The sequence below is a fragment of the Hakea prostrata genome, chromosome 11, assembly GCF_041222555.1.
Source record: "Hakea prostrata isolate BN-2017 chromosome 11, UWA_Hpros_2, whole genome shotgun sequence".
Taxonomy (NCBI): Eukaryota; Viridiplantae; Streptophyta; class Magnoliopsida; order Proteales; family Proteaceae; genus Hakea; species Hakea prostrata.
The window spans coordinates 5,825,093-5,845,649 of record NC_142610.1 but is presented as its reverse complement, the minus strand read 5'-3'; the positions used below and the strand labels follow the sequence as shown (position 1 = coordinate 5,845,649).

Sequence of the window (20,557 nt, the reverse complement as noted above, 5' to 3'; positions counted from 1 at the left end):
AGAGACTTAATTATTGGTATATCGCCATTTTCATGATGAGTGAATTGAGCCTTTCATCTCCTCAACCACCTCAATTAGGGCAAATCCCACCCGTGAAAGACGTTGCATAGGACTAGGCAAAACCACTAAGGCAAAATAAACTCCAAATAAAAATAGACCACCTCAATAGGAAATGGGCCTCTTGATTCGTTGAGTTAGCAAACTGACGTCATAACGAGCGGTTCAAAGGCTGGATTGGTCCACTGAACACCAACAAAATCGAAAGCAACACTAGCGACGCACAAAAGTCAGAACAAGATTCGGCATTTAGTACCTCCCAGTCTCCCACTAAGATGTTGCTGTCATAGTTCAACAGTCATCCCAACATCACATCAGTCAAAACCATGGCCACCACATCACACGGTTCACACCATAATCGAAAAGCTGTAGAGGGACAGAACACCTTTGGTTGACCTACATAGTGCTGTTATTAAGTAGAGATGCTTTGTAGGGCTGTGGATGTGATTCAAGCTTAAGCTGTCCATAAATGACAAAAGCTTGAGACACCACATTCACACAACTCACACTATTTACCATCACTTAAGCTTTAAACTCCCACTGTTCATCAATATATTGAAGACAGTATGTCTCTTCCAATTCTCTCCTTCAGATTCAGCAGGAACCCTTGACACAATGTATACTTCGTTGTCAGGGTCATCAAAATCTCAGTATTCAAAGAATAATCCAAGTCTTCACATAAGGGCAGCATTAACAGCCCATCTGCCATCTGACTGTGGCTCAACGGTAAGTACTTCCAGGTTGATCCAATAACTGCAATGATGGAGTTGGATTTGCCATGCCAGCAAGCATCATTTGACAATGGAGTGGAGCTTGGTCCAGCCATAGCTCCAATACCAAATAATGCACAAGTCCACCTCGACTGGATAAACCAGTGGGAGATTGATTGCAACCAGGATCAATACAAAATAAAGACAAAATTTACTAATTAGGACTTTTTTTTTGCATAAGAGAGAAGATCATAAAAGGATAAGAAGTATAGATTGAAGAACAGGTAGGGGGATGAGGCTATCTCAGTCCTAGGTCCCTCACCCACAGCTAACTCAGCTGTTGAACATGGATTCCTCCATAAGGAAAAAGGCAACATGGGCTGCAAATTTTATTTATCTGAAGTCTGATTTTATATTTGGAGTTAAAGAGCTATTGATAGCTTAACTAAAGCTTTACAATTAATAGAAATTTAGTATACTGAAAACAGAAACGAATAACTTAGTAACTAGTGACAACAGAATCATATGGAAAATAGAAACTAACGAAAATTACAAGCTATTAAAATAAAAACCAAAACTAAGCTCCTAAATCTCCCAGGAATGAGATCTTCATGTAATCTGATATTGGGCCCCACAAAATCCTCAATGAATATTCCCAATATGCTGAATAATGGACTTGACACTGTTCACATGAACCGTAATGTGAATAGTGCTATGGTCCCTTTTTGACCCTTCTGAAGACCATCTGGACTGAATGGGCTGGCTTGAGCTGGCCTAATCCATTGCCGGTCCACTTGGCCCCGGTTCCATCGTCCTCTTCCTTCCATCCTTTGATTCTACATCAATTTATCTCAGATCTCCCATGGGCCAAGTACTCCTTAAGGGTGTCAATTGCGTACTGAAACAGTTTAACTATACCAAAATTCAGTATAGTCCATACCAAAACTGAATTTCTTCAGTACGGTTCCGGTTTTAGGTACTCAGACCGTCGGTATGTACCGAAACTATACCGAATTGGTGCCGTACCAAATTAAGAAATATAAATGTAATTTTACAATTAAAACACTTTACCTATACCCTATCCCTAACTCCCTGTTTCAGTTTTTCTTTTTGTCCTTCACTCCTCTTCTTAGATTTACTTGTTTTGTCTCTGTTAATATCATATTCTATCGATTGTTTGATGACAATTTCATTATGATCTTAATGAACTAATAACAAAAGTGGCATGGGTTCGTTCGTACTAAAATTGTACCGCACTAGTTACCGTGTTTAAACCGTTTTCCCACAGCGATTTAATACCGAAACCGTACTTATCCATTTTTGCAAATACCAAAACCATACCATACCGTGTAAATTCAATATAGTACGGTTTTGGTTTTCGGTATTCAAAGTTGGTACCGTACCGAATTAACGAAACCGTACCAATTGACACCCTTAGACTACTCCTTGATACCCTTTGAGACCTAATCCTTTCCTTAAACCCAACTTAAACCATCCATATGTACCTATCACAACCAACTTGTCACACCCATGGTTTCACAAGTCATAGATTCAAACCCAACTGAGGTCATATCCTATAATCCATCCCATAGGCCACAACCAAAATTTCAAGGACCAAGAACAAAATTTTCAAGAAACCTTTCTTGGTCCCCTTTTTGTTGGCTCTATTGGAGATCATACAAGAATTCAATTGAGGCTACATAACAAGTTCTTCTATGCTTCAAAGAATTCTTTTGCATTCGTTAACCAATACATGCATGTGCAAAGACAGGTTTGGAATAACATCAAACTTATGGCCAAATGAGGGAGAACTTTAAAAATGTTGAAGAAGGTGATGATGCAAACAACAGTTTTGGTTAAACAGCCGAATGTCATAACTTCAGTCCTTCACCAAGCCAATTGTTCAAGCACTAAGCAACTCTGTAGCACTAAGTGAGCCTTACTTTAGTCCTTCACTAAGCCAATTGTTCAAGCACTAAGTCAACCTTCACCTACCTTGAGGCACTTAGGAAGAGAATTTTAGTGAATAGTTAAGTTGTGTTGTACGAGAAGTGTTAAGTATGAATTTGTTGATTGTTTCTTGGTACTCAGGTATAAAGTTCTAGACAAATGACCCTAGCTTAGCACGATGGCCCAAGTCAATGACTTAGAACCTGGGCTGAGTCAAACCAGTTTCCCTTGGAGCAACTAGACCAAATCAAACCAGTCTAGCTGGTTTTCTACAAGGACCAAAAAGAGGCCAAAACCTTGTTCACGTGAAAAGTAACGTGGGCAGTGCCACCACCTTTTTGGACTTAAAGGAATATTCTTTGAAGATTTTGTGGGGCCCAAGAGTAGATTATGTGAAGATCATTGTGAAGATTGAAGACTTATTAGATTTTTCATTCCTGAGTTTATAAAAGTTAGTTTATATTTTAGCATTCAATCATGTTGCTGATTATAAAGCCTAGATTATATTTTCTTATTCTTTATTTTACAAAGTATCTATCATTTGTTGCTAAGAATATTAGCTAGATCAGCAAAATATTCTCAGCCCATAGTTTATATATTCTATACAACTTGGAGAGCAAATATTAGTACTCTATATAAGTATGTAATAGGCTATTCTCAGCCCAAAGAGATTTTATGAAATTGATTAGTAAAGTGTTGCGCTGTGTTATCTTATTTTTGTCTCGTCCTTGAGAGATAAGAAAGGTGAAGATCTTGATGTCAGGAGCTAATACCTAAGGTTGAGGAATCTAGCTGAGAGAGCTGAAACACCTCTATCCTTCTTTTTTTCTTCTCTTGTTCAAGCATGTTTTGAAGTTGCTGTTGTATTAAACTCCTACTGGCCTTCACTTAAATCCTGATCTAGTCTCTATAATATGATTTGACCATACCCCCTTATGCTTCCAATTTTTCCTAGTTCTAATTTTTTTTATTTGTGGGTTTAATTGGGGCTAAGTCATCCTTGATCTTAGCTTTAAATTATTTGGTATCAGAAGCATCCAGGCTAAATTCTTTTGAGTTAAGCCTAAGATCCTAACTGGATTTGTATGTTATCGATGCAAGAAACCAACAATTATGAGGTCTGAAGTTCCTCTTTTGGCTGGGTAGAGGAATCCAATTTCCTTCTTTGATTGGTTGTATGCACTAGAGGAATATTTTGATTGGACAACCCGGCAGAGGAGTGAAAGCTTAGGTTTGTTCACTGCCAATTGATGGGTCATGCTAAATAACAGCCAAAATCCTATGAGAAAAGACCTGTGGCTAGAGGATGTGAACCTAGGACTTGGGAAGAGCTGAATATGAGTTGAAGAACGAGTACCTACCAGAAACTATGCGTAAAGGGCTGTTTGCACCACAATATTACCCCCTAAAGTCACTTACACTTGAAGACAAGCCATTGATGGACCGAATTGTCTCTTGTGAGAAAATATCTAAACCCATATTTGGCCCCAATTACTATCCACTTCCAATAGATGCTACCATAAAAGTTGCTGAAGTTTTGAAGATGAAAGATTCCAAGAAGTCAGGAATACTGAGTACAATCATTGAATCCATTCCACATAGGTTGGTATGTGAACCAGAATTTAGAGGTCAGTGAGCTATTCAGGTGCCCTTGAAGAAGAAGATGATGACACCGTAGATGACGCAATGGCATTCGTGAGGTTAATAGTGAAACTGCAACAATTTCTGTAGCAATCGAAGAGACCATTCTATTAAGATTCGCAATGAAGAATTTGAAACCAAAAGAGTTGAAGCCATGGACAATGTAGTTGATGAAGTGGTTGAAGAAGCCATGGAAAAGGCTATGAACGAGAACCAAGAACTTAATGAACTTGAGTTTGAAGAAGTTGAAGACCCAATGTATACATATGACCATGTGGAAGTTGAACACTTAGATTTCGTTATTCCACCTAAGTACTTTGAAGAGAAAACTCAACATCTTCTAGATTATATTCGTATCTTCATTACACTACCTGAATATTTTTATCGATTCAACTATTGAAGACAGATGGGCACAACATAAAGTTCAGACCAATTCTCTACAAAATTTGAGGATTTAATCTTCTCTAAGGGGAGAGTTGATGTAGAAGCTGGGTTATATCAAACCGGTTTCTTGGACCAACTGGGCCGTGTCAAACCAGTCAAGCTGGTCTTCTAGAAGAACCAAAAAGAGGTCAAAACACTGTTCATGTGAACAGTGCCATAGCCTTTTTTTGGCCTTGAAGAATTATTCTTCGAAGATCTTGTGGGCCCCAAGAGTAGATCATCTAAAGATCTTTTACGAAGACTGAAGATTGAAGATTTATTAGACTTTCTTTAAGTTTATATTTAGTTGTTCCTAAGTTCATATTAGTTAGTTTCTATTTTAGCACTCATGGGTCTCTTCAGAAGTTGGGTCTGACTGGGGTACCTCTAGGACTGCAAGTCCTCATCTCTTAGGACACTCTCTGGCAAATTGACCTCTTTCATAATAGTAAAAACACTCACCAGTGTTGTTGGCAAAGATTGGCCCATGATTTTCTGTTCTGATAGGATTTCCTACCTTCAGCGTTACAACTGTAGTGGGACTGTAGGGTTTGGCAATGGGTGGGTCTCCTTTGTAGTCTTCACCAAGGAACCAAAGTTCGTCCGGTTCACCGGGTTCTTCCTTTGGCGATACGGCAGAAATAGCAAAATTTCGCCAAAATATCGGCGAAATTCCATAAGTCACCAACTCAGCAACCCCCTAATTTGAAATAGCGGCACTTCTATCCAAAAACTCAATTACTTTTATCAATCCATCAAGCACGTCAACCTGGTCTTCTCAACTTCCAAAAAACAGGCTTTAATTGTTTTTTTCATTATTTATCTATCAAACACGTCAAACTGTCTTCTCAACTTCCAAAAAATAACTTTAATTGTTTTTTTATTGTTTGAACTTATCTGTTCAGCTACAAGGGTAACCATTTCAAACTCTGAAGAGCCACCGTAACCTTGTTTGAGGGCAAATGAGCTAGACTCGAACCGACGGGAATAAAATCGCTATAAACTCCCCAAAAGAAGCAATCGGACCTGGTATGATCAGAGGTAGATGATAGATATGGATCGTTTTGGAGCGCGCAGATTAGACGTGCTGGCAGTTATGTATTTTAAATGCTGATGGAGTGATGCAGCTGTAAGAGAAAGAAGCAGAGAAATAAGTATAGGTTCAGAGTGTCTTCTCTGCAACTCCTTCCGACGACGATGAGTATCTGAAATCCAATATTTCGGTTATCAACCTGAGATTCTATGAAGTTTCGGCGAATTTCGCCATTATTTTGCTGATTTTCCGGCGATTTTGAGCCAATATCGTTTTCGCCCATTTGTTTCTTTCGCTACTCACCGAACTCACCGAATTTCGGCGATATTTTGTTCCTTGGTCTTCACTACTTGGCTTCTTTTGTGCCAAGAGAGACTCTGCACAGAGGGCCTTATCAAATAGGTCTCTTAGATCTATTATGTCTATGACTCCAAAGGCTAATAGGATATCAGATTTCAGACCAAGTTTCAACCAGGTCATGGTCTAGAGCTTGCTTTCTCTAGTGCATGTCCTTAAAGCTAGGGAATCAAAATGTTGGATGTAGTCAGCAACAGACATCGTATCTTGCTTGGGTGTATGGAATTACTCCTATAACCTAGCCTTGTAGTGCTCTGGAAGGTGCCTCTCTAATAATTCTCTCTGCATCTAGTGCCATGAAGTGGGTACTCTACCATTGTAGTAGAGTTCTCTCTCCATAGTGCTCCACTCATCAATGCGGCTCCAACCAACTTAGTCTTGGCTAGCCGCACCTTCCTATCCGCGGATAAATCATAACAATCAAAGTGATCACCTAGGGCTGCCCTCCAATCATAGAAAACATGTGGATCAAGAGATTCGTTGAACTCCTTCAATTCTAGCTTTACTGGTGGTTTGCACCTCTTCTTTGTTCTTGGCCTCCATTGAAATAGCCCTCTACTACTCTCCTAGTGATGGTTGGGCTGCTTGTGGTCTCCTCTATTGTCCATCATCATTCTCATAGCGCTCAAAAACAGGATTTTCATACCTAGATTCTTTAGTGTAGTCATTTCTCTCTCTAGAATACATGGGGAGCCCTCTGGCTCATCTTCCATACCTTCTTACGCCACTAGCTTCTTCTCCATGGGGCACATAGACCTGAGAATTGAGTCTAGGTGCTGGTGATGGGGTTTGCATGGGATCCCCATTCTTGGCCTACTGTAGATTTGTAACCTTGGGATTCATCTCTATCATATGTGTAAGTATCACTAGTTGGGCCTTCAGAATATGCTCTAACTGTCTATTAATGCTTGGCTCATCCATAGTGACTCTAGAATTTGCTGGCAACTACAGTCTAATACCATTGATGTGAACCCGATTCTAAGGTTAGGGTTTCTTGGAAGATTCTTTAATTAACAATTAATGGGATGATGTAAGGAACCAACGATGATCCTAAGAATATTATGGGATGAAAAGGGTATATCCAAAATTATGTGGGAAAGCTATTTTGTCAAACTAAATGGTTTGGGAAAATGGGTAGAAGGAAAAATTAGGGTTTTGTCAAAATCCAAGATGGGATAGCTTACTTCATAGTAGAATAGCCAAAATAATAATAGGGAAGATGGGAAGGGTAAAGGAAACCCATGGTTGGATTTTTTTTTTTTTTTCTCTCTGGTTGGGATGGGGGGGTTGGGGAATGACTCTTGGGAAGGCTATGGGTGGATCTCTAAAAGATCTTGGGCAATCTTGATTCTTTCTTTCTTTTCTCTCTTTTATATCTTTTCCTCTTTCTTTCTTTCTTTTCCTTTTTTTTCTTTCTTTCTTTTTTTTTTTTTTTTTTTTTCCTTTCTTTTTCCTTTTCTGTTTTTCTGTTTTTCTGTTGCCGCAAGGAAGAGAGACAGGGAGAGGGGGGTGTTATAAGGCAGGGGATAGGGGTGTCGTGGGGACCTGGGTATGCTACTGCCCAGGTGCGGCAGCAGGAACAGGGGTGGTAAGGCCTGCACAGAACAGGGGAAGGACAAGGGATGAGTTGCGGGAGTAGGGGAGGGTGAGGGAGGGGCTGGGCTTTGCTGGGATTGAAGGAGAGGGACGGGGATGGCCTGTGATGGAGAGGGAGAAGGGGGAAGGGGTTAGGGCTTGCTACACTTACTTGTGGGCAGTTGTAAGCTCTTGAGGAAGACATGGGAATTCTTAATGGAGATGCTAAGCCTTAAATAAGACTCTTTATAACTCAACCGTGGGCCCCTCAACAAGGAACCACGATTCTTAACTTCAAACTCAATTTTGTTTAATAATCAGATTTGACTTACAAAGAAAGAGTAGACTATTATTTATAGCGTACTAAAAGACTCTTAACAGTATATATGTGAGAAGGAAGCTACTGAAGGCTTGTTGTGTCCACTTCTTTCCAGCTTCCTTCTGGAATTCGATTAAGTGGGATTCCTTTATAGATTAGGATCCCAACACATAGTTTCAACCATTGAAATCAAATCTAAAAGCATCCAAAAGTCCCTAATGGACACATGCTGAAATAAAAAGTATTGATTAACTTAAACTCTAATAAGCACATGCTTAAATTATGTTTTCAGTAAAACTCTAATTGTTGCATGTGCTAAAGTTTAAAAGAACTAAGGACTTAATAACTAACTCAACTACTCACTCAAAACAAGACTCTTTAACCAACTTCGACTCTAGATATTAAACTGGAATTAAATTCCAGCAACCAATAGGGCAGAAAATGCCCAAGAATAACCCTCCTAGGGGGTTCAGCCAGCCTAGGGAGGCTTCTTAGAGCCATCTTGTGGGCTCCACTTACGGTTTCAGCCAGGTTCCAAAATCATGTTCACATTAAATCTCCATAGTTGACTTGAGACAGTAACATTTAAATACAATAGTAACAATAATAACAATAACAACAACAATGACAAGCCTAATGTCCCAGCTACAGTAACATTTATACATTAAAGATAAAAGCCAATAATCTACTCAGTTAGCTATGATTTACCAAAACTTCAAGAAGTGAGCACTAAATTTAGTTAAGATAATAAAATCCACAAACTATCAGCTCAGTTGACTTTCTTTCCCCCCCCCCCCCCACCCCAGCGTTGGGTACTCTTTTTTCTTACAGTTAACTAAACCATGAAAGAATCCTCTTGCTGAGGAACTAAATCCCTAAGTTGATATTTTGCTAGTCAACCTCCATATTGTTAGATGTTGACCACTATAAAGTACAATGCAACACCGTACAGGGATTTCTCAACATGAAACACATCCTCATTAGTTACTTCCAAACTCCAATTACAGAAGCAACCCCAACTTAATACCCTAGTCCTGTTTTACCTTTCCAAAAGTACTTGACAGAGTTCTATCTTCTAAGTTTGTTCCCTTTCTTTGTTATTTAACCACATGAATCCTTTTAATGCTGGGTGATAGGGGTTGGTAGGGGCGGATTGTAGCATTATTTTCTCGCTTCGCATTAGTCCTACTGCAGCCTACCGAGTAAACTCATCATTTGATAATTTGAGGACAACTGAATCAGGGTATTCCGCTAATAATACCATCCTTACACATGAACTTCTTCTCTGCCACCCTAGAACCCATCAACTACGATAGAAGGAGAGAAATAGTATCCTCGAGGCAACTAATAAATAATCCACTCGACATGCACAACTGATAAATCCTGATTATTAGGACAGAGACTTGTAGGCTAGAGTAATAACCTAATATTTCGATGTTAAGAGAAGAAAACTATAATGATGATGCGATAATCCAAGACACGCACAACAAGATACCATTCGAGGGGGGAAAGGGCAATCAAAACGAAAATACAGCGAGAAAGTCGAGGAGAAATGATAAGGAAAAAACGGAGAGAAGGTCTAAACAAATTTAAGGCAGAAATTGAAGAGAAAGAGACAATGTACCTGCAAAACAGAAGAAATCGCAAACCTAGAACAGCGAACCTCTCACTCTGGCTCTCTCACTCTCTCACTCTCTCACTCTCTCGCTCTCTCTCTTCATTTGTTGTCTGAGCTGTACGTTTGAAGGGAAGTGTGCGTTGCAGTAGACAAAATGGCGCATTTCCTTCCGAATCCGGACGATACCATCAACCAACCCGAATAAAAATGTAAATAAGGCCGATACCATCATGAACTTACTTTAGTCTTGGTCACAACCGTTAGATTGGAATCAACCTCTAAACAATTGCTTCGATGGGTTTTGTTTAATGATTTTGTAAATCTATATCATATGTATGTATGTATACATGTTATACTATTTAGCCCTTGCCGACTACATATATAATATCTTTATTTTCAATTTCTTTATCTATAAAAAAACGTCTTATAAAAATATATATATATATATATACATATATATATATATATATATATATATTAAGATTAATTTATATTTTATAGGCAAAGTTTTTGTCTAGCATACTTTTATCCTTAGCATGTTCAAATGAAACAAACACTATATTAGCGGCTATTAGTAACTATTGATGAATAGAATGAAATAACTATATTTTTTCTTCCAATCCTACCCCTAAATGCTTATTAGTAAGATATACTTAATTATGTATAGAATTGTAATTAACTAATTTTCATTATTATTTTTCTTCTTCCCATTTTTTTAATATAATTACTCATATGATTTCTTTCCACTTAATCGTTATTAATCTTCATCATTATCTCTTTTCCATCCCATTTCCCAAAAAAACAATACTAATTACTTGTATCTTCTCTTCTTCCCATTTCTCAGAAAAAAGATATATTAATTGCATGGTATCTTCCCATGATTATTGTTCTCCTTCTCATTTCTTAAATAAAATATAATTACTTTGATATTTGATTTATTTTCAGTTCTAAATAAAATTTACTAATTACTTATATAACTTCTTTCCTTCCCATTTATCATAAAAAGATATATTAGTTACATGATATCTTTTCATTATTATTGCTCTCCTTTTCATTTTTCAAATAAAATATAATTAATTTAATATCTGATTCTTTTTATTTTTAAATAAAATTAATTACTTGATATCTTAAATTTGATGTCTCTCTTCTTTTCAAAAATAAAAAAAATCTCTCTAATTAATTATTAACAAATAAAATTCTTGTATTCTCTTCTTTTTCGTACATACAAATTAAAATTGCTAATTTTATAAGAAAAGTGTCACATAAATACATTACCAATCCCTCTTCAACTTGAAAAGATAATTTAATGGCTAATGTAACTCATAATCAAGGTACACTCGATGGCTAATACAAATTGTTTCAATTTCTCTATTGTTTCTTGCTATCAAAAAAATTTGTTTTAATTAAAAAAACAAAAAATTGTCCAAGTTCAATTTATAAAATATAAATTACAGTAAAAGTAAAAAATAAAATATGAAATGTGAAAACGAACTACATAATTCATGGTTAAATGATACCACCAGTGTATTTGGACACTTAACTTTATTAGTGAACAATATAAAATAAAATAAAAAAACAAAAAAAAAATCAAGAACATCCCAAAATATACAACAAGAAGCAATGAAGCATAAACACCCTATAAGTTTGCCAAATTGACATAGACCCCGAAATATCATAGAAATTGCAAAATAACATATTTAGTTAGTATATTTCGTTAAGTCATTCTTATATAATTTTGTATTTAGTTAGTATATTTCGTTAAGTCATTCTTATATAATTTTGTTCTAAATTACCCTTAATATTTTTGTAATTTTAAATAAAAATAATTAAAAATAGTGTATCTCAATACCTTGTCTTAGGATTTCATCCTCAACCTCCTTTCCCATTGATACAAAGCCAACAACATTTTTTTCTCCTTCTTTTCTCTCTTTTTTTTTTTTTTTTTTTTTTTTTCTTCTTTTTTTCAGCTGATTTTTCCTCCTTTTTCTCATCTTATTTTTTCCTCCTTTTCCTCTTCTTTTTTTCTCCGAGGCTAGTGTTGCTCAAGCTCCTTATTAGAGTTCCCATTTTTGCTTCGACGTTGTGGCCGCTTCAATGGATGGGGGATCATTGCATCATTGTTGAGTAACGCCATGAAATCTAGAATGTTGATTATAAACTCAAACTTTTAAATTGGTGAGGAATTCCTACGAGCCCTTGCAAGATTGAAATCATTAATAAATTTAGAATTGAAATATACTATCAATACTTTCTTTCTTTAAGGTATTTAAACACCCCATGTAAATTTTATTATATAAAGTTATGCATAAATTGAGTTTAAACAACCGAACAACCCACTAACTCTAAAGACCTAAAAGGGATTATCATTAAATAAATATTGTACAAATGAAGGTGCATGGATTTAGATATCACTTGACTTTTGTCTTAGATGAGGATATATAACATGTCAGGTTCTTTTTATACCAAGATATAAATCATATTAGCTTTATGTAATATGATGTATTTTGATATCATTTTAGGTTGTTAAAGCTGTTCATGGGGGTTCTTTCCTTGAACCAAAATTCTCAATATCATGTATAAACTGCTTCATTCCGCATCTTTGTTTGTTTACAATGTTGAAAATAAATTAGGTAATATGGATATAATAAAATGGATTGAAATAATTTATTGCATCAAATATTAATGTAGAAGTACATTACCAATTGGTTGGTTCGCAAGCAACTCCAATAAAACAACCTTGGTATGACACTTTAATGAACACACATAGATAATCTTTTATCAATTATTTCCACTAAAAAGAAACATATACATACATGGTGTGTGACACTCACTCCATGCTCATATGAGATACAATTCATCTATCAACCATTTGGTCCATCTCATGATTCCATACATTGATGGGTCATGCAACATGATCCTAAAAACATTTGTAAAATGTGATCTAAGTTAAAGATTTTAAGAGGCTACAATGCCTTCCCCTACCTGATGTATCATCTAACTTGAGCATCTACAAATATCTATGCTAACCCATGGATTCTAGGTCTCCCCCCCAATCATGTCCACACACTCCCTCAATAATCTCTCAAATGGGTGATAGATCTCGTTAGTTGGTGCACCAACCACTTGAATATGGGGCTACTTATATCCCTCTTTTTAGTTTAAAAATGTCCAGCTATATATTCTTGCATAACCCATCATATCACATCAAGGGAAGACAAATGGTTCTAAAAGTTGTCTAACACTAGTAATTTTACTATGAGATTAGCATACTACTCAGCCTTGCCTTATGTCTCCCCGAGCAATTTTTCAAATCCTTGTTGGAAGTTGATATGGTTATTGACATTCAACCAAAAATCAAATCCTTTTTATGGTGTTGCAGTAACAACATTCTTCCGCTTGTAAAGAAGTTTTACTCAAGGAATTTGTTAGCATTTTCAATATGTCTTTGAAGTAGGACCATAAGGAAACAATCCGCCATGCTCTATTTTTTTACTCCCACACGAGTTGGAAATTCTCCCTACTCCGCGTTGATGTTCAACACTTTGTTGAGTCGAACCATTTGAGATTGGGCTCTTTCTCTATTGAAATAACAAGTCCCTTTAGAGCACTGAGGTGCCTTTGATACAACATTCCCACAAAATAGAAAATCATGATCGGGATAGCGGACCCAAAGCTATGGAACTCGGGTGTGGGTCTCAGATAAATGCAGTAATTCGCGAAAAAGGGTATTCTATAGTTATAGTCGATTCATACATGATCTGTACAAAAAACTATTTATTAATATTAAAATGAAAATTTTTTTCCATTTTAATTAACGACGAGATTTATTATCATTTTTCGCATGTCCTCGGAAATTTATAGTGGGTGCAAATTCTCCGTTTCTTCCTTTGATTCTCGATCAACGTCTTCTTCTGCAGCAAACAAGATCTCTTCATCCGGAAAGTCGGTCTAACATGGAGATATAGAAGGAGGACAGGTTGTGCCGCCAAATGTGAAGCAGCACCCTCCCTTTGATGGACTTCTGTGTGTTTGACTCTTTAGTAATAAGATCGGCTAAGTCCTATTTGGCCACTCCAGGAGCAAGCGTTCATGGCCATTATGGAGAAATCCTTTACGAAGGAGACACATTAGTTACATTTATTCTTGTGGTAATTTTTGAATATGCGGAATTCCGCCATCTTCGAGCATATTGATCCTTACGTTGGATCCACACCTCGGTGCATCAATCAAAATGTTGAGGAAGCATTGTCCATTAAGGGGGTGCCTCTACCCCAATCTCTTATTCTCCTCCTCTCTTTGTCCTCCCCTCGATACAGCAGGACACCTTCATTATGTGGACCTATGGTGCTTACAATACCTAGCCTAGGCATGTATCATATGGCGTATGGGAATACTTTCTTTACTTCCAGAGAATCTTATGCAATAGGACATCTGGCAGCCCAATTGGAAGTTGAAACTTTGCTTGAAGGCTTTCTCTTTGCTCAAGCCTCCACATTTCGTAGATGGTTGTGTATTGTGATTGTCTCTCTTTAATCAATGCTCTTAATGATCAACCAACCTCTTTGGTTGGTTCTCCAATGCCCTCTCTAACATAATTGATTCCTTAGGGGCCTTTTTGATTTCATTGGTTTTTACTTTACCAAGAGATAGAAAATGTGAAATCCCCTAGAATCCTAACCTGTCAACCATTTGTTTCACGTTCAAGAACTCAGAGTGTCAAAAGAAGACAACTTTGGTCTATCTAAGTCGAGGTCGTGGGTTCGAAAATTGAACCTATGGACACGGACAAGATAGGAGATGACCTAGCCACCACAAATGATTTTGGGAGGAGAGAAAAAGCCAACTTGGATGGCTTAAGCATGTGGATTTGGCGTGCACGGAAACCAAGGTTGGAAGACACCGGTGACTAGGTAAATGTTACCATTGAGTCAAGCATGTTCAAAAAAGTTTCCTGACCAAAGCACGATGGAAACCGCTTTTGGATGAAGAAGCCATAAAGGCAGTCTCCCATAGGCGATTGGTTCAGTTGATTAACCGCCCCTACCCATAAAAGGGTATTTTCAGGAATTCGAGTCTTAAAACCCTATTTTATTATTCCTATGTATCTCAAACAATACTTTATGTTTTTGGAGAATAAAAACTTGGGAACTTATGGAGTCTTTGCAAGATTGGTGCTGCCGAATTGCAAATCACAAAAACAATCACGTGTTGAGGTAAGGAAACCTCTAAAATTTTCTTTGCAACTATTATTTTGAGAAATTTAAGAAGGTTGTTAGCATTGATGGTGCTAGTTGTGGTAGGTGGTTGAAATTGAATGCTTATTTATGTTTCACATTATGTCTCCCAACCCCATTGAGTGTTGATTGGTGTTATTTCACCCATTTATGTTCAAATCGCCATCTTAGAGTCGTTCTTGGGCAACATTTTGTCAACCAATTTGGGGGGTTTAAGATTGGAGACTTTGTTGGGTGTTTTAGAGAGTGTTTTGGGGGCATAAACATTGTTCCATTGAAGCTCCAAACCCCCCCCCCCTCTTAAAATTTCAAAATGAGCAAGAGAAGATATAAATGTTTGTAGCCTAGGGGGCGATCCACTAGAGGCAGTCGACCAGTCCTGGTAGGTTCTGACCGACCCGGCTCTCCCCGGGGTGACTTCGTTCAAAGTCCAATCTTTGTCCAATTTGGTTTCAAGTGTGATTCAACTACTCTACATGGTTTTGCTTGGTCTTGGGTGATCATTTGGCTTATCAATTACTCACATTTGGTTTCTTGAAGAATACTAACACAGTGATAGATGAGGGAGACAATTCTACATATCCATGTATTTAATTTTTCTTCTATCGCATGATTAGTATTCTTGTTGTGTGCTTGTACAAGTATATTGTAGGGCATGTATGTATGGGTAGTAAAGTGAATTTATATTATACTTGTTACCTTGTTATTTACTTTCAATTACGAATATGATGATGATATGATGGGAACGAGAGGATAATGCATTCATGTATATTACGTACCCAAAGTTGTGGGTTCACCCATTGCTCATGGTACTTCTCATTTCATATAAACTCACATGGTGCATATATTCTAAGTGTCTAGATGCATAGTTAGAAACTCATATCGTGACATCACCCTTTCCACAAGGGGTACTGAAGCCAAGTAACCCGTGACAATAGATGAATTGTGGTTGCCTAATAACCTATTGCACTAGGTGAGGGGATACAAACAAACCATATGTCATTTATGGTAGGGTTGCATATAATAAGGGGCTAATGAATGCCCAATTGCATATTATAGTAAGTGAAAGGACATGAAGTAGATGGCCTATTATATGTGAATGGTCATAGGGTTAAGGGAGACGCAATCCAAGTTGGTTGGTGTCATAGGATGCGACATATCTTAGATAGGTGAGGATATCAAACCGAGTTGGTCGGTACCATAGGAAGGATTTCCGAATCTAAATGACATGATGACATAGATGACCTCTTGCATTGGTCTAGGAAGTTCCTCGACACACACGAAATATCATGACAATGATTATGATGAGAGAGTGTGGCCCTAATCCCTAGCTATGGTCGATGATTGGACTGTTATCCCATACCTCGAACATGACTCATGACACTCAATTTGGTTGTTGCCGTTGGGGTCTGTATGAGACTTCCTAGAGGAAGTTGGTACTATGTCTTAGTGCATGTCTACCTAGATAAAGATTAGTATGGTTAGACTCATAAGAACATATTTGCATTTACATTACATCTTTACATTTCATTTGTACTTTGTAATATATACATGAGTTAAATGCGTGGTATATAATATTTGTCAACCTCACTAAGTTTAGTAAAACTCATCTCGTATGGAAATTCTTTATTCTAGACTCTTATATAGGTTTTGAGGACACCCTACCCCCGGAGAGTTTGCCATCGGCGGAATCCTATGAAGTACTGACAGGAGAGGACGCTGAGCCACACAAAGATTTGTGCCCCTATCTAGACTGCTCCTATGGAGTCCAACCATAATGAGAGCTCGGGGAATATACTTGGGAATGTGGTTGCCTTGACCGGAATCTTTACTTTCTTTATCTATTGTTTAGGCAATGACGTTAAATACACTTAAAATTTCTTGATAACATTTTGAGACCTCCATATATATATATCCGTGACTCTAACTTTGAATTTAGACACACACTTGGATAACTGTAATAACATAATATTTGATAGCTTTATTATTTGTTACTTTATGATAACTGTAATAACATAATATTTGATAGCTTTATTATTTGTTACTTTATGATTATGCTGATTATGTTTGGTTTGGTTATAGATTGACTAGAAACCAAGATCTTGTGTCTATTGATCACATCCATTGGTATTCGAGTAAGTCCGATACCGGCTAGGGGGGTGTGACAAAAGATCTCCTTACTGACTTCTTAGCAATGGGGTGTTGTAGGTTGAAGTTTTCTAATACATGGTGGCTTACCTTGTAGATACTCCTTTGTGTTTGCCAGGAGGTTCTCTCCTGCTGCTTTCTAATGAAATATATTCTAATAATTGACAACAGAAAAAGAAAAGTTAACAAATCAACGAATTTGTAGAATTACAAATCAAAAGTCCAATCATAAAGCCAACAACTTTGCCTAAATTGACCAAATAATATTGTAAGCCTTGCAGATGGTTTCTAATGATTTGTAATCATCCTTTCTCCATTATGAAACAACGTACCCACTGAAGAAATCATTTTCCCATCACAATCATCAAATCCTATATCATGCCATGGATGCCATGGGCCCTCATCCTATTGTGTCAATTTGTTGATGCATTATCCATTTAATGTCTTTTTCCAGAGTTTTGAAGATGAGATTATATTGATATTTGATGGTACAAAGTTAGTAGTGGGGACCACGGAGGGAGAGATGGAGGAGGGAGACATGTAGACATGAAATGTCTACAAAGCATCCGAGGAGCACATATCCCTTTTTGAAAGAATTTGTTTAACTTCTGATTCCAACTCTCTTTTGGTCCACTAATATTATTATAAGTTGACCTAAAGGTTGATCATATTGACAGATAGAGCTTGTTCTACCACTATGCTATTTGAAGAGAAGACTCCTCCCCTAGAACACTACATTCTCAAAGTCTACATGAAACTAGAAGTATAATTGGGAATGATCAAGCTTGTAACTATATGTGTTGTTCCTCTTCATTGTCACAAAATTTTCGGATGATTGGTATCAAGATGGGGAAAGTTGATGCGAATCCATCACCAACACAAGCCTTATTTTACTAAGACATATATGTGCCTTTGATCTTGCTTTGTATTTCGACTACCCAAAAAACAATAAAGAAAAAGAAGAAGAAGATATTGCTTTGTAATGCCTCCCATTAGAGGGGGCGTCTTAGGTTGAGCATGAATTAAGTTCTACTTAAACTGATCCATTTTTTTTAATAGGTTCTTTCTGTATCAAAATACCAAGTCCCTTTAGAGCATTTCGGCACATCAATCAAAATGTTGAGGAAACATTGTCCATTAAGGGGGTGTCTCCACCCCAATCTTTGATTCTCCTCCTCTCTTTGTCCTTCCTCCGAAACTATAGGAACCTTCATTATGTGGACCTATGGCGCCTAGAATACTAGTCTCTTCATGGAGGAAGGGCAAGTATCATGTAGGCATCTAGGAACACTTTATTTGCTTCTAGATGATCTTATGCAATGGTCCATATGGCAACCCAATTGGAGGTTGAAGCTATGCTTGAAGGCCTCCTCTTTCTTGCAAAGCCTTCACATTCCGTAGATGGTTGTGTATTGTGGTTGTCTCTTCTTTAATTAGTGCTTCTTGATGATCAGCTAGCCTCTTTGGTTGGTTTTTCAATAAACCCTAAACCCTGCAACTTAGAACTTAGTGGTTGGTTTTTCAATAACCCTAAACCCTGCAACTTCCAACTTAGTAGCCTCATTCGATTTCATTAGTTTTCACTTCACAAGGAGATAAAAAAATTAAAAAAAAATCTCCCTACTGACTTCTTAGCCTTAGGGTGTTGTAAGTTGTCCAAGTTTATGATGGCTTATCAGTTATCCCACTAGATTTCATTGTAGATAATCATTTGTTTTTGTCAGGAGGTTCTCCCCTGCTGCTTGCTAATGAAATATATTCCAATTGACAACGAAAAGTTAACAAATCAATAGATTTGTAGAATTACAAATTAGAAGTCCAATCATAAAACTTTGCCCAACTTGACCAAATAATATTGTAAGCCTTGCAGATGGTTTCTGATGACTTGTAATCATCATATTGTATCTTTCTCCATTATGAAACGACATATCCACCAAAGGAATCATTTCCCATCACAATCATCAAGTCCTATATCTTGCCATTGCCATGGGCCCTCATCCTGTCGTGTCAAGTTGTCGATGCATTAGCCATTTGTAGTCTTTATCGAGAGATTTAAATATGATTATATTGATAGTAGAAGTCAATACTGAAGACCATAGAGGGAGAAGAGAGAGGGTACCCACCATGTGATGGATGGAGGAGGGAGACATGGAGTCTGGATCTATCTTCCCGTTAAATGTGCACTTTGTGCTCTCCGACGGCCTTACAACCACATATTGTGGTAAGATTCTGCAGGTAAAAAATTTAATAAAAAATTAAAAAAAAATCTCACCACCTTCACCTCTGGGCCCCACCACAATGTGTGGTTGTAAAGCCGTCGGGGAGCACAGAGTGCACCTCTGACGGGGAGATGATTCGGACTTAGAGATCTGTAGGAGTTTGGAGGGGGGAGGGCATAACAATGTCAATGGAGTATTCGAGGTAAGGGTGAAAATTGGTACGGTTTTGATACGATACCAACTTTAAATACCGAAACTTAGAACCGTAGCATACTAAATTGACACGGTACGATACTTCGGTATTTGCAAAAACGTTTTGGTATTAAATTGGTGTGGAAAAACGATTTAACACAATATCTAGTGCGGTATAATTTTGGTACGAACCAACCCATGTCACTTTTGTTATTAGTTTATTAAGACCTAATAAAATTAGGATTAAACAATCTAAAGAATTTGATATTGACAAAGACAAATCAAGTAAATCTAAGAGGAGGAGTGAGCGACAAAACAAAAAAACTGAAACAAGGAATTAGGGATAGGGTAAAAGTAAAGTGTTTTAATTGTAAAATTACATTTATATCCCTTAATTTGGTATTATACTAATTCGGTATGGTTTCAATACATACCAACGGTATGAGTACCTAAAACAGAAACGTACTTGAAGAAATTCGGTTTCGGCACGTACCATACCTAATTTTGAACAATGCGGGACGATGCAGTTTTAGATGGCACGGGTTCGATACGGTTAAACGATTTCGGTACGCAATTGACACCCTCAATCCAAGGAGAAAATATCCCTTTTTGGAAAGATTCATTTAAACTTCTTTTGAATCCCAATAACTACTTTATATTCACCGCCCAAGTATTAACTTATAAGTTTGACTTCAAGGTCGATCACATCGATCATATCGATTTTGTTCTGCCATATAGATTTTGTTCTGCCACTATGCTATTTGAAGAGAAGACTCCTTGCCTAGGATGCTACATTCTTAAAAGTCTACATGAAACTAGAAGTCTATATGGGAATGATCAAGCCTGCAACTATATGTGTTGTTTCATCTTCATTGTTACAAAATTTTAGGATGATTGCTATCAACATGGGGGAAGTTGATGCAAATCCATCACCGACACAAGCTTTATGTTTATTAGGATATATATGTGCCTTTGATCTTGCTTTGTATTTTGATGGGGAAAAAAAAATCTTAGCTTTGTAAAGGTGTGTTAGGGTGAGTATGAATTAAGTTCTATTTAAAATGTATTTTATGTTTTAGAA

General features: G+C 37.2%; 1 protein-coding gene across 1 annotated transcript in view; it reads right to left on the bottom strand.

The window, feature by feature from the left end:
* NRPD1B (nuclear RNA polymerase D1B) overlaps positions 1-9,868 on the bottom strand; it is a 55,682-nt gene extending 45,814 nt beyond the window's left edge. The window contains exon 1 of the mRNA XM_089139630.1: positions 9,690-9,868. The gene's annotated coding sequence lies outside the window, so the exon portion shown is untranslated. The remainder of the gene's footprint in view (positions 1-9,689) is intronic.
* Between the last annotated feature and the right edge of the window lie 10,689 nt (positions 9,869-20,557).